At 38.5% G+C, this 13746-nt stretch overlaps 1 long non-coding RNA gene across 1 annotated transcript in view; it reads right to left on the bottom strand.

Annotated features, from left to right (window-relative positions):
• LOC138068207 (uncharacterized) overlaps positions 1-2605 on the bottom strand; it is a 29981-nt gene extending 27376 nt beyond the window's left edge. The window contains exons 1-2 of the long non-coding RNA XR_011142908.1: positions 2505-2605; positions 2086-2162 (exon numbers count right to left, since the gene is read on the bottom strand). This is a non-coding gene — a long non-coding RNA (uncharacterized lncRNA). The remainder of the gene's footprint in view (positions 1-2085; positions 2163-2504) is intronic.
• Between the last annotated feature and the right edge of the window lie 11141 nt (positions 2606-13746).

Raw genomic sequence — 13746 nt, 5'->3', positions numbered from 1 at the left:
TCTTCCTTTTAAATTAAGCTTTTTAAAGGGACTGAGCCCTGGCATCAGACAGTAAACAGAAGGTTGGTGATGGATCTGGGTAATTAGTACTTTGGGGCTTGCTGGCTAAGCCAAAAATATTTTTAAAATTTTCTTGTGTTACTAATGCTATTTGGGGTTTTGTTTCGTGTTTATTTTTCACCAAAGCAAATAGCAAAAGTAATGTTGAAAGAAATGTTTTGTTGGATCAGATATGAAATATTTTGTTCAATTTGGTGGTATGTTTTATCATTTAATTTTTTAAGCTGAATTTCATTCTAACATTTTATTTCCGTGGCTAAACTATCAATCACCAATCAGCCTTAGTCTAAAAGGAAGACATCAAGAAATGAGCCAAAGCCTTGAAAGCACACCGATGTGTATCAAAGGACATCTGAAAACTGGCACAATCCTGGAAAGAGAAACAAGCATAAGTATAGAAGCAGAAAGGGCTAAAGCTGCAGTACCACAGGAGCACAGAACAGGCTGAACACTTGAGTCTGAGGCTCTTCTACCTACTCCGACTCCTTCAGGGACCACCGTAGTGACCCATGCAAGCATGCCACGGCACCTAGCAGACCCCCAACGTGGGGACGCGGGCAGGATACCAGCTGGCTCTCAGGGGTACGGCACTGTCCTTTCCCTGGGGGCCAGCAGGGACTCACAGCAGAAACAGCCTTTAGGCTCTAGTGCAGCCGGCTCCCTGTATGATTCCAGTTCTCTCTTAAACTTTATACACGGAAGTGCTATCTGCACAATAAAACTCAGAGGCATGTAATGAATTGTGTTTACCAGGCACCTTTGACTTTGTATTCTACCTACTAATCCATTTCTGTCAGGAGTATTTCGAACACATCAAACATGCAAGAGCTGCAGGAAGCTTACATTTATTTTGTCACCTAACAAACAAAGACAGGTTTCCTCCTCCTTCTCCTCACCAATATCTTCTTACAACGTTTCCCTCCCCAAATTACACTGGCCCAAAATGCTGGGCCAACAAGATTGAACATGGCATTTAAGACTTGATATCATGCCACCCTGCAGAACTAGAAATGGGAGTAATTAAATACTGCCAGCTTCCCACTGGGTTTCCGAGGATTTGTTTCTAGCCCTGAAGATGCCAAGATTTTAGAGCAGTGACATTTTAACTATCCTTACAGGAAATACATATTTATCATGTGTATAGGTTTTAAAACCTCAGGGAGTATATACTGAAATGAAATGCATAGCTTTTACACAACAAATTGGTTACTGTTAATTGTACTATTAGCTGTAACAGTCAACTGGGTCACCTGTTTACTTCATCTGACATAGGTACTTTGGTTGTAAAAGATCAGGAGTGCTTTAGCACACAGCGCTTTACAGACATAGCTGTAGAAGACAGTGTACCAATAAAATGTTAATATATTTGTAAAACAGTTTTTTTTCCCAAATGATCTAATAGGTGTAGCATGAATGGAATGCAAATTCTCTAGCCACTAATAACATTGAAAAGAGCGTTAGTGAATCTGTAATCTAAATCTCTCCTCATTTCCTTCATCTTCAGTTACCATTTGTTCATTAGTAACTTCTGAAAGCTTTCCCACTTCAGGTGAAATATTTTGGTTTAGTTTTGGCTTGAAAGTGGAGTGGTTCTGGAATTTAAAAAAGGAGAAGAGAAAACATATAAAAGACTATTTACAAATATTAGAAAAACATGCAAAATCACCTTTACTGCCTTTTACACACAGCAGACAGCTGAATATTGGTAACAGAAAAAAACGACTGAGAGGCCACCACAGTGCTTTTCTATGTGCAGCAGAACCGGTAAAACATTTTTTTAATAGGTTTGTATCCTTTACTGCTGCCAAAAAAAATACAAATTGGATGAATTCTTTCTGCCATCTCCTCACAGGACAATAATTTGGATTTCTTTCCTCTATCTTGCTACCAGTTTTCAAATTCTAAACGCTATTACAGTTAAGTTAAATTCAAACATGCAGGTTCCAAAATAAATCCAAATATTTTGCTTTTAATCTCTTTCATCTGCCTGCATCTTCAAAGGACTTCTAGGTTCTGTGCTCTTACCTCAGTTCCCAAAAGGGATTGCGATCCAGAGCTGCCCTTCCTTCTCTTTGATGCCTTACATTAAATCTCAGGTTGCTCTGTGGAAACGTATTATAGATTATATAAGAGGTGTGAGCCTAGGCAATAAGACCAATCTACTCATTTCTGTTATGCATCACTGTTTCATCAAGCCAAAATGAGGAAATTCAAACTTGGAAATTTGAATAAGTATTAAAGCATTTGAAAATTCTTGAATGTAAACAATTCTACTGCCTCTCTTCATTTTTTTTTAAATTTTCATCTCAACTAGATATTAAGAAAGGCTGAATTCGTCTATATTTCTTAACTTACTCCGATTGTTACTAAGAGCTCATTTTGCATGTGGATTCATAATTCCTAAAGCTTTCAGAACTGGATGTAGTTGGAGAATTCAAATGTACCTTGCAAACCATTTTGGAAGTTTTCCCAGTCAAGCAAGGATTCCTCAAGATTCTCAGGATTCCTCAGGATTCCTTCAGCTCTTTCAAAAAGGAGAACAAACAGCGGCTTTGTAGGCATGTATCACATATACAGAGCGGATTTCTGAATGCCTGCACTAACTTTATTTCAAACGCTTGCTGATACCACCTGGAAAAAAATCTGCATCATAATTTCTGTACTTATTTCCTTTTTCCATTTTATCATGAATTACTATTATTAATTTAGAATTAATTATAGAACTTTTATTTTTATGAAAGACTCTCAAACTCTAGTGAAAAATGAAGTCACTCACTGCCAAAGCTCCCTGCTTGAGATATCTCAGTGGACTGTAGTGGAAATGAACGCAAAATGAAGGTCATTATCATTCTTTTCTTGAAACTATAAACAGTTGCAAATTATCTCCTAAGAAATAAAAACTTGGCTAGCATATTCATTAGTAACAGAGGCCAAAAGATGTTAAAGAAGGGATGCGAAACAAGACATTAAACATTTACACTCCTCCTCCCTAAATGTACTTTCTAGCACAATATTTTTCAAAGTTACACCAGACATCAATGATATCTGGCTCAGACCTTACAGATGTAGGCTACTTTTCTTTTTACAGGAAGAAACTTATTGTTATCTACACATGGTGGGAAGAATTAGAGTTTCAATTCACTTCAAGCACTGCTTGTCAGACTTCTCACAACTGAGGCATAATGTTTTTTAGCTGACACATTTTAAAAAGCAGAATAGTTTGTGGATTTGAAGAAACACATACCTCAGGCAAACAGGCTCATAAAGTGGAGCACATCATCTCATCTGATTAGAGGACTACATCAGTGACTCCAATCACGTCTTCCTTCTGTCATGCTTTTTCTTAAGATAAATATCCAAGTTACAGACATAACAAGCCAAATAATTCCTAAATGTGACTCTATTCAAATCAAAGATGGTCCACATAGAGGTTCAGGCTACTAGCATCATTTTTATGAGAATGTTTAATTCTTCAAGAGGGATATGACACATGAATTTGATCAACAGATCAGAGCAGAACAGTATTTGTTAGTATATAAACACAATAATTAGGAGTTAACTATGCCTAATTTTCTTCTAAGCATTTCCAGCTAAGTTTACTGAAAGAAGAGAATAAAAATCTAAAGATGAAAACTCCTTCTGAAATCATGTCAGGACTTAACATTTCTAATTCTCTCCTTACTGTTTATGAACAGAATTACATCCGCAAAAAATGATGGGTGCATTTTACATTGAACTTCCAAATCCTCCAGACTGAATTCTCACAGGCATCCTACACTGCTGTGCTCAACACCACTGCATTACACTGACAGCCCTACGATCACCAGCTTTGTATATACAATGGCACAGAGTAGAGAGTTGATTCCTTTCATTAGGCACTGGATATTCCCATATCTAGTGGTATCACTAGAGGACTGAGGTTAGAGATTCATCACATAATGTACACACACATAAACACACACTGGGTAGGGTGGCACACTGCTCAGCTGTCACTGAGCTACACCATCTATGCACTCCAGCTGTACAAACCAATTCCATTTCAATAGTATCAAATAAACATATTTTCACTGCCTTTGCACAAAGCAATGAAGGTATCAGACAATGTAATATGCATTTCCAATTATTTCCAAAGAATATGCATTTCTGATTAGCTCAGATGATATTTTATCTGTATTGCTTTATCAAAAGGTACTAGTCTGAACTGTATCTACCCATCCCATTACCCATCATGCATGGCATTGCTTTACTTTTGATTTACATTCATGTGATCACTGTTATGATTTTATGTTCACACAGAGGCACAAAGGCCTTTTACGGCATAAACTGCACCATTAAATGTTATATTTGTTACACCAAACCCTTCGTAATTGTCACTGCTAAACATTAGGGATTTGAGTTTTCCTCTCCTTAAACAGAATCGGACAGTACAAAAATATGCATACAAAAACAATATTGCTAATGATTTTAAATAAATACTATATAGCACAAAATACTTGCTGCTGGCATCAGATGCAAGGATGAAGTCATTTTAGTTGCTTATATTGTTAAAGCTTGGTTTTAAAAACGTAACCAGCTTTAAAAGAATTAACCAATTTCCCAAAGGTCACTCCTGTGAAATAGTACTATACCAGCCCTGAGAATGTGGAGCTTGAGACATTTTAAAAGGATTTCATGAGAAAGACAGCTTTATTACTGAAAAATAAGTCTTGGCTAGTCTGTGATAATCCCTCTGGCCATGACACACATACACGAAAATACATCATCCACAGAGTTCATACACTATGTTTCTGCAATCCAAATGCTCACAATTTGGAAAAAGGAGGGAGGCCAGATTAGGTTTTGCCTACCTTTATTTCAGGCACGTGCATTACTATGCAGTCTGTCATTACCACGACCACGCAGTCCTCTCCGTCGCGGAGCCCTTGTCAGGCAGGCTCTTCCTGCCTCTGGCACCTCACCACAGGCCTATTTTTGTTGTCTACCTATTTCCACGCTCAGCTACTCGAGCATCTTGTTCTGGGCACTTCATCTCTGGCCAACTCACTTTGCTTGTCCAGCCAGTCCCAGCTCTAGCTGCCCCTCTGGTTATTTCCCTCCTTTTAAATGGATCTAAACCTAACCTCACCAGACTTCTCTGATCATTTCTGGATTGGAGACGGGCATTTTTCTCCTTGTGATGCCTGAGTGTCAGCAAAGAGAGTCCAGCCACCCAAGGAAAAAGGGAGGCTGTTCTCAGTCCCATGACCAACTGCAGGGGAGCTGAAGTACCGAAAGTTCAGTCACAGGTGAAGGGAAAATGCTCAGGTGTACCTTGGAGAGGCACAGCCTAAGGCAAAGTTTCTATGTTGCCTCCATTTGAAAATGAAAGTCTTTTTCTCTTTTCTTTTAAATATAGTGCCTTAATATTCTTCTGCTGCTGCTGCTGTTTCCTAAAGGAACAAAATAAATTATGCAACGATTTAACATTGCACCTTAACTCCCCAGTTTTGAACTGACTATTGCTTTTGAAGCCTGAAATTTTGATTCTGGCCTCTACCATTAAAACAGATGGGACTAAGTATTTCATAGGCGGGTGGATGCAAACCATTATTTCAGCCTTTTGTGAGGCTGGAAGAGCTCTTTTTAATGGAAAATGTCAGACACTCAAATGGTCAATAATGCCTCCCTTGTTATTTACATTGCAGCAGCACTTAACAACTCTAGTCATGGGACTCTGTGGTTAGCCTTCCACTAATACACATCAGGAAGCTTCATTTTTAGAATTGTACAGATTTGCCACACTGGTATTGTTATAAATACAAAATGCTGGTGATTTCCCAGCCATCCACCACTACCAAAGCCCAGCTAAAATCAAATGTTTCAATAATCCATACAATCAGTAAAACAGATCTCTACTTGGCTGGCACTACAGAAGTTGTGTTACCCTGGACTAGGCATTGTTTTACTAGGTCACACATAGATGTATTCTTGTTTGCTGTCCTTCATACCAAAAAATGCAGAGTATTCCTGACAATTAATACATTCAGGGAGGCCTCCAGGGAAATAAAATGAATTGGGAGTTTGGAGAGATTGTATTAAGTCTAAAGCCAAAGGTGAGATTCCCATATAAGAGTCTCTTCCAGGTTATTGCTGCTTATTAAAATCAAGGCTGAGTCCCAGCCTCTTATTTTTAGCAGTTTCCAATACAGCTGATATTATGACAAATACTACAACAAACGTTCTTTCCTGCACTGCAATAGCTGTGCAAACAGAGGCTTCTGAAGAAATAACGTGCACTGGAGAATGCATTTTGGTCCTTCTTTCCGTGAACTGAGCGTTCTGGTGATGATCCACTGATAACAATCAAGTATCTTTGTGTTCCTACTAGGATTTGGCTTAGGCGTCAGCAAAGTCAACCTATATGACTATAAGAAAAGACAATAATGAAATACTGCCCTTATTTACACAGATATCTAGCAGAACCAAAACAGATTGATATGTACTTTCGTTTGTTATCCTCTAATTTATGTTCTCTTTTTTCTTTTTTCCTGCAATTGCAAGAACACAATGAAGTTAATTTAATTTTGAATTGTAACCTGGTGATCACAACAAGAGGTATTTCTAGACACAAACACAAGGAAAGATTTTTTGTGCCTAATGCTGTTGTTATTAGCATTTGCTAGCACATTACCTACTGTGTGTAAGTGTTCAGTAACCTGTCATACTAAGTACGTACAATGGCTACACTATACAAAAATCTGGGCAATTTACATATGATTCAAGTGCTTCTTTTCTAAATTCTTTACTGCTTATCAAAGAATGACATAGTTGCCAGAGGTGGTAGCTATAATTAAGAATTGCTGTTTATTTAGTGCAGAAAATTTATGTGGTTTTTCTAAGTAACCAGTAAGAGAGTAACTAGACATATTTAGCTTGCAAAGATTAATTTTAAAGGGTAAGGAACCTCAGAAAAGATGGAAAAGTTACATGAGATGTGTGGCATATAAAGTTTATTTTCTAAACGACTGTGCATTTTCTTTAAGTTAATGCTGTCACAAATCAAGTTGTATACTACATTTAAAGTGTCCAAATATGCTCCTCATGCAGACTTTAAAACAAATTTTCCAAAAATCTATATGCTGAGCCAAATCTGTAAGTTGGTCCCACTAAAGATGAGAGATTAGTATTAACATGGGTGTAGTTTAGCTTGTCAGCTAGATCTAATAGTAATGCTGCAGGCAAGCTAAATAATGTGTGTATTGTAGAGATTTCAACTAAAACCTTCAGAAATATAAACCAATATTTGTATTAAATTGACCGTGCAGATCTTACACTACCATTTAAGTCCTCTAAACTTGAAAGTTATTGTACAGATGCTTCATTGGAACACATTTAGCTATTACCCTGTGGAAAATTCTGAGGAGTAGGGGGCAGCAATCAGCAAACAATGATGTGGTCAGCAAGGCTAGTATCTAAGATATCTAAGCACCCAAATGTGAACTGTGAAATTACTCTGGTTATGCAGTATGAGATTTTTCTAGTCGGGCACCCCAGCCATTCTAAATCATTTTAAAAGTTTCCATCTCAAGTAGCAGAGATCCAGCCATTAACATTCCTTTATTTCAAAGACAGCCTCTGTACTTCTTTTCTGAACATTCTCTTTTGAAAGAAGAGCGAATATTCTGTTTGAAAGACACATAACAATCAATGTCCTAATTATTTAGGATTCCTTCACTGAAAATGACTTTTCTTTTTAGAATTGCCATTTCTTTAAAAATCAAAGCATCTCTGCATAAATGCATTAGTTTCAAATGGCATGAATTAACTTAGGGCCTGTAATTAGCTGAGAGCCTAATGATCAAGGCACTTCCTGAGGATGTGGAAGATCCAGGTTCAAACCTGGTCTGCCTGTTCAGACCAGGAATTTAAACCCCACTCTCTCATATCCACAGCAAATACTTCACCTTTTGACCCAGGAAATCAGCCCTTCCTCTATCAATGGGTATTCATTTACACAGAAGAGAACATCTCCAACAGCAAATATTTGGAGAGATTCATCCTAGACGATCCTACAATATACTGATCTCTGCATCCATATGGCATACAGAAGGCTGAGACAGGATTCAGTTGCCTAAATATGGGAACCTAGTGCCATTTCATACACTCTGGTATCCAAGACGTGTGCAGGAAGTCCTGCATTATCTTCTCTGCAGATACGACATGGAGACTTGCAGACGTGACAGAAAACCTGTGCCCATCTGGAATGCAGTGGAGGTTAGATGTGCGAGTTTAAGGCATCTCCAATGGCACTAGTTACCTACATTCAGTCAGCCAAATCCCACTCTGAGTTCCTAGTGCAGCTCTGACTTGGGCAGGCCGGAAGCTTGAATATGCACCATCCATGTCTTCTGTGAATAAACTGAGTTACTTAAATAGTAGCCGTTCTTAACGAACTTTCCCTGAAAATCTCAGTAGGTGTCAGTTTAATCTCAATTAGAAATACATATTTTTCTGAAACCCTGAAAACTTTAAGGGAGTGGGTAAACTATCAGTTTGTTGGGTCAAGTAATTTTGGAGCTAGGTACACCTAGAGTGGTCGCTTAGTATGGCTTAGTATAGACAAGAAGAGAAGTTACTGGCCTGTTCTGTTTCAGGGTAAGCTATTAAATATTATCAAGGGAGTTTGAGGAGAACTGTAAGTTTTCCAGTCCACCCAAAGGCAAAAATACATCTGGTTTAGTAGGTTATCGCTGTATGTATGCATTAACAACAACCATGTTTCACTGCCTGAGTGGCATCTGCATTCTTCTTTCTCCAGGACAAAATTACCCAAAACATTGTGTCCTTGAGGAAAGAGCTGCTGAGAGTTCTCTATAGGAATCCTATGGTATGGTTTACTACCACTTGTGTCATTCTATTTAATTTGCTATTTTTTCGTTACAACATGTGGGTAATAATCACAGCAAATTGATTCCCCTGAGCTCCTTGGACAATTAAAGCTATCTGGTTATTGCCACCTGCCTGCTGTTTCCATTAATGCAATTTTCAAGATCGTGTTTTCCTTCCTGCTTCTCACCCTGCTAAATTTATTTACCCACTCTTGACACATTGCTATGTAGCAATGAGTGTTAACATGGAGTGGAGGGCATCTTTCCCTAATTCTGATCATTCACACAGCCAACTACTGCTTTTTCACTTACAAATTTAGCTTTGTGAATCTGTGAAATTTAGCTTTCTTTAATATACGGTTTAAGGGGTACAGGTACTTAATGACAGATTTTACTATTTGTAATCAGGATCTGGGTAGCGTTTCTATTATTTAAATCTCCTTGTAACCATTTGATTCTGATTATCTTTCTGATATTTACTAAACCATGTGCTATGTCTTAACCTCTGTTTAAACACGTGTATGGGAGAGGAAAACAGATCTTGTTTCTTTTTTATGTTACTGCTATCTTATCAGGACTTTAACCTTTTCTTTCTTGGAATATGTTTCCTTTGCTCAGCTATTTCTCTATTTGACTATCAGATTTTTCTGATCTGCGTTCTCAACTAAGCAGGATCATACAGACCTCTTGGTATGATCTCTTTCTCTTCACAAGATCAAACTGACCACTGACTTTTGGGGAGAAGGGGGAAAAAGCAAGATAAGGATGGATCAGAGAAGCAGTAAAGGTTAAAAGGACAAGGATGAAATGAAAGGAGCCAGTCCCAGTTCTGTTAAGGAAAATGAAAGTTTTGCTCTAGACAGCAGCTGAAACAAGATGAGATCTAAAAGTACAATTTCATCTTTTAAGATGCAGTCAAACTAGAGCTAGTTTTACTCATTAACCTCCTTTAACTGCTATGTTGGTTACGGTCAGATGTATATATTATACATAGTTCCATACTGAATTATCAAGACAGTTATAGAGGTTATAGAGGAATAGGGTAGGTTATAGAGGGATAAATACATTGCCAGAATCTGGCTGCATCATTCTGTCGGTCATAAATAGCTGTTTAACTTACTGACTAATTCTGATGAACTCACCAACTTGTGACTGCACAACTGTGAGCTAACAGTGTTCTTCGCATTGCAGGTGGCACTGAAAAAACACAAAACTATGAAAGCAGCCTTGGTTTTATTCATCATTATTATACATTTATCAGGCAGGCAAGGCCAGTCTGAACATGAAAAAATTTAGACCCACAGCATAAGCACAAATGTGGATTCAAGTAAGTGTCCCACAAACTGAATGTGGGTATAGACCACATCATTAAAATAGCACAAGCTGTCCAAAATGTGCAAAATCCCCCACATGTAAGAATTTAGGCTCACGTTCTGGAGGAACAAATCGTACCTGCAACAGAGAGAACAGACATCAGCCCAGTTCCAGATCTGTTCCTCAACAAATATGGCAGAAAACTAACAGGTAAGAGAAACAGCAGAAGTCACCAAAAAATCCGTAATTTAGGAACAAAGCTTAGCCCATCTTTTTTTGCTGGCTTTCATTATCTAACATGCCAGTGGATTTTAAACACTAGAGTGGAATTTCCAAACTTTGCAGATCATTTAAAAGCTTAAGAGATTATCAAACCAGTTGTTTAAAATGACATTTTCACTGTGCAAATATTTGTCTATTAAATAGGCTGTATGGCACAGGACCTGATCAGCCTTGGCAGTATTACAGGTTCTTCATACACTGCAAACCCCACTGTTTCCTCATAAAGCTGTCAAGTCTCAGTTTAATGAAACATATATAAACTCAATGATGTTAGCCATGTCTCGGCAAGCTAATTCATTTTGTTTTTTTCCTGTTGAGTTCCCCCTATTAGGACTCTTATCAATTTATCCTTTTAGGAACACTTCAGTAGGTCTACTGCCGGCACTGGGATATGAAATCTAAGAATGTGTTTAATTTTCAAACAACCAAAACATTCACATATATAAAAATATCCCTCGTTTGACCACGATTACATTAACTCTCAGAGGATGGACTATTAGGGACTTTTAGTAAGAAAGGTCTGTTAAAATTACCCTAGAAATGCTCATTCTTCCTATTGTCCCATAAATCCTTTTAGGCCCAGTGCAACAGCTGTCCAAGATAATTCCTTATCACTTCTCTTTGGTTGTAATTAGAGCTAAGATATTTTTACTATTCAGAGCATCAGACTCAGGGTCTGAAAAATCCTGGAGATGTGAAGAGTTTTCACAGTTTAGAGCTGAAGCTCTTTACTGTAATCAGTCTCAGGAAATTAAGACTATTATGCCAGTTGTGCGGTACCAGCTCGGAAGACAGATCACCACCGTCTCTATTCTTTTCAGCAGGAAAATAACATTTCTGCTGAAGTACTGGAAAAAGTGGTGAAAGTAAATAAGTGAATAAACAAAGCCACCCAAGGATTGTGTGACCAGTGGGCAATACAAGAAGCTTGCCCTCTCTAAAAACTTCAACAATTCCACTGCAAACTTGTGTTATTCCAGAATATATTCCGCTATATTTCAACTGACATAAATCATGAAGCAGGGGCCTCTATGTAGTATTTCCACAAATATACAAAATAGCTGATATCTGCCATTAACTAATTACATAGGAAAAAAAAAAAACTTTTAGCTCACACAAATCAGAACAACAAATAATATTCTGTCAACATTTGCCTGAGTTTCTGGCTAAACCAATTTTGATTGTTTCTGTCCAATCGCACTCCCCACCCTGTATTTTCTTCCCACAAATACTGTAGAAAGCAGTTCATCTGGCACAAATATGTTCTTAAACGACTATCTTTAAATGAATATTGCAGAAAAGACATGAAAAATGAATTGCTAGTATTTGCACTGGAAGCATGATTTGAAACAACCGAGTTCGTTCAGCTGAAAAACAAAAATACACTATCTTTCTGTGCATGCAATGAAAGCTTGAAAATCTGTGCACTGAATTTATGGCAAATGTATTAAATAACTTTCCTGAAGATTCTGAACACACACATTTAAACAGCCCAGAAAAATAATCAGTCTATTCCCAGAACTATTTGTAAAAGAAGAAAAAATCCAGAAATAACCTAATACAATACTGCTAACAAGTTACTTGTCCAGTCCCATTCATGATTCTAGTTAAATTTAATTATGTCTGTATAAAGTCTTGAACTAAAGGGAGAAAGTCTGGCCAAAAAGCAAAAGTTTACTATGTTTTTTTTTTTTTCTGTGACCCCCATGAAAAAAAGGACACTGCTCCACAGAAAGCAGAAAAGCAAGAGCAACATACTGAGGACAAAATGAGGCAGCCTGCATGCTCTAGCACTACAGAGAGCAGGGGAAGAAGGACAGCACCAGCAGGGAGGTTCAGAGAGAAGGCTGCTAGAGCTGATCGACGACTTCTGCTAGAAGCATGATTCTTGAGCGCAGAAAATTAAAAAAAAGAACAGAGCTGGGAAGAAACCTCCCCTAATTCTCCTTTGCTCTTAGGGAGATCGATGGGAATCAGACAGTCCCCTGCAGGAAGCTCTTTAGTTCTTGTTAAGTCTTTTCACAGCGTGTTGGCTGGAAAGGAGGCTTGGGTGTTTGATGCTCTTCATCAGTATTGCTGCTGGTTCTCTCAGGTTGAGAAACATCAGTGTGTTTGAGCTGCTTCGGAGGGCTGCCAAAGCAAAGAGCTCGCAGGGGCCTGAGGCTCCCAGCTGCTGTGTTGCAGCACAACCCTCAGGCAAGCTTGCTGTGTCAGGCCTCAATAAGTTTCACATAGCTAATGCTCACTGAAGGATCTTCAGTAGGTGAAATTGCTCTTTCTCCAAGTGATTGCATGTGTTTGCGCTAATGACGAGTTACCTGGATTTTCAGATTGTATTTGAAACTCATCAGTGAAATCTTTTCCCCTTTTGGACCTGTGGTTATGACAAGTGTTACAGCATCAGCATCTAAAGGGAAATTCTTACCTTGAAGTTGTTTTTATTTCCTGTGTCTGCAAGGACAGGGGCTGTGGGCACCCCCATAATACACTTGTCATTATAACACACTGCTTCATTAAGGATTGGCATGCACTTCACAAGACATCATCTTCTCCTATTTTATACAAAAGAATCTCGTGCGCAGAACACGTCTGTGATTTGCCCCCACCATTTGCAGAGGTATAAGCAGAAGCTGGCGATCCAGGCTGCCATTCCCCTGCCTCTTTCACTCCATCACGCTGCCTCCTGCTTGAGCTGAACCTGGGTTCACCTTTCAGGTCTTCCCTACAACTTTTCCTGCGTGGAGTCAACTGAGTTTTGTTCCCCGACTTGGTCGCCGATTGCTCTCTGGCTACAAGTCTGTTCAAACAAAGTGAGTCTCTCCAAGGCCATCATTACAAAATGAGCCATTGCCTCTTTGCCACTTTCACTTCCTTTCACACTTTTGAAAATTACAGGGCGCTGATAAAGTCTGAGCCACTTTTATCACTTATCAGGGGTTAAAAAAATTCACACTTAAGCCTCCACCACTTCCCTTGGCTTCCTGTTTCTCTCCCCTTACTCAAGCTGTCTTTGTATTAGGTGAAAAACTACTCTAAAGCTGTCCTTTATGTCTACCACATCCTATTATGTCTACACACAAAGGCAGAACTTCACTTTTCTTCCTGTTAGAGGTCTGCTCTTCTGTTGTTGCTGAATTTGGTATGTTATCATAGTATACACTGATGCAGAAGGGATTTCCAGCTGCGAAAGGCTTATCACATCTCCTCCTGGCATAGTTAGCAG

The sequence above is a fragment of the Struthio camelus genome, chromosome 9 (assembly GCF_040807025.1).
Source record: "Struthio camelus isolate bStrCam1 chromosome 9, bStrCam1.hap1, whole genome shotgun sequence".
In the NCBI taxonomy this organism is placed as follows: Eukaryota; Metazoa; Chordata; class Aves; order Struthioniformes; family Struthionidae; genus Struthio; species Struthio camelus.
Note: the sequence above shows the minus strand (reverse complement) of the source record. Positions and strands in the feature narration are given on the sequence as shown.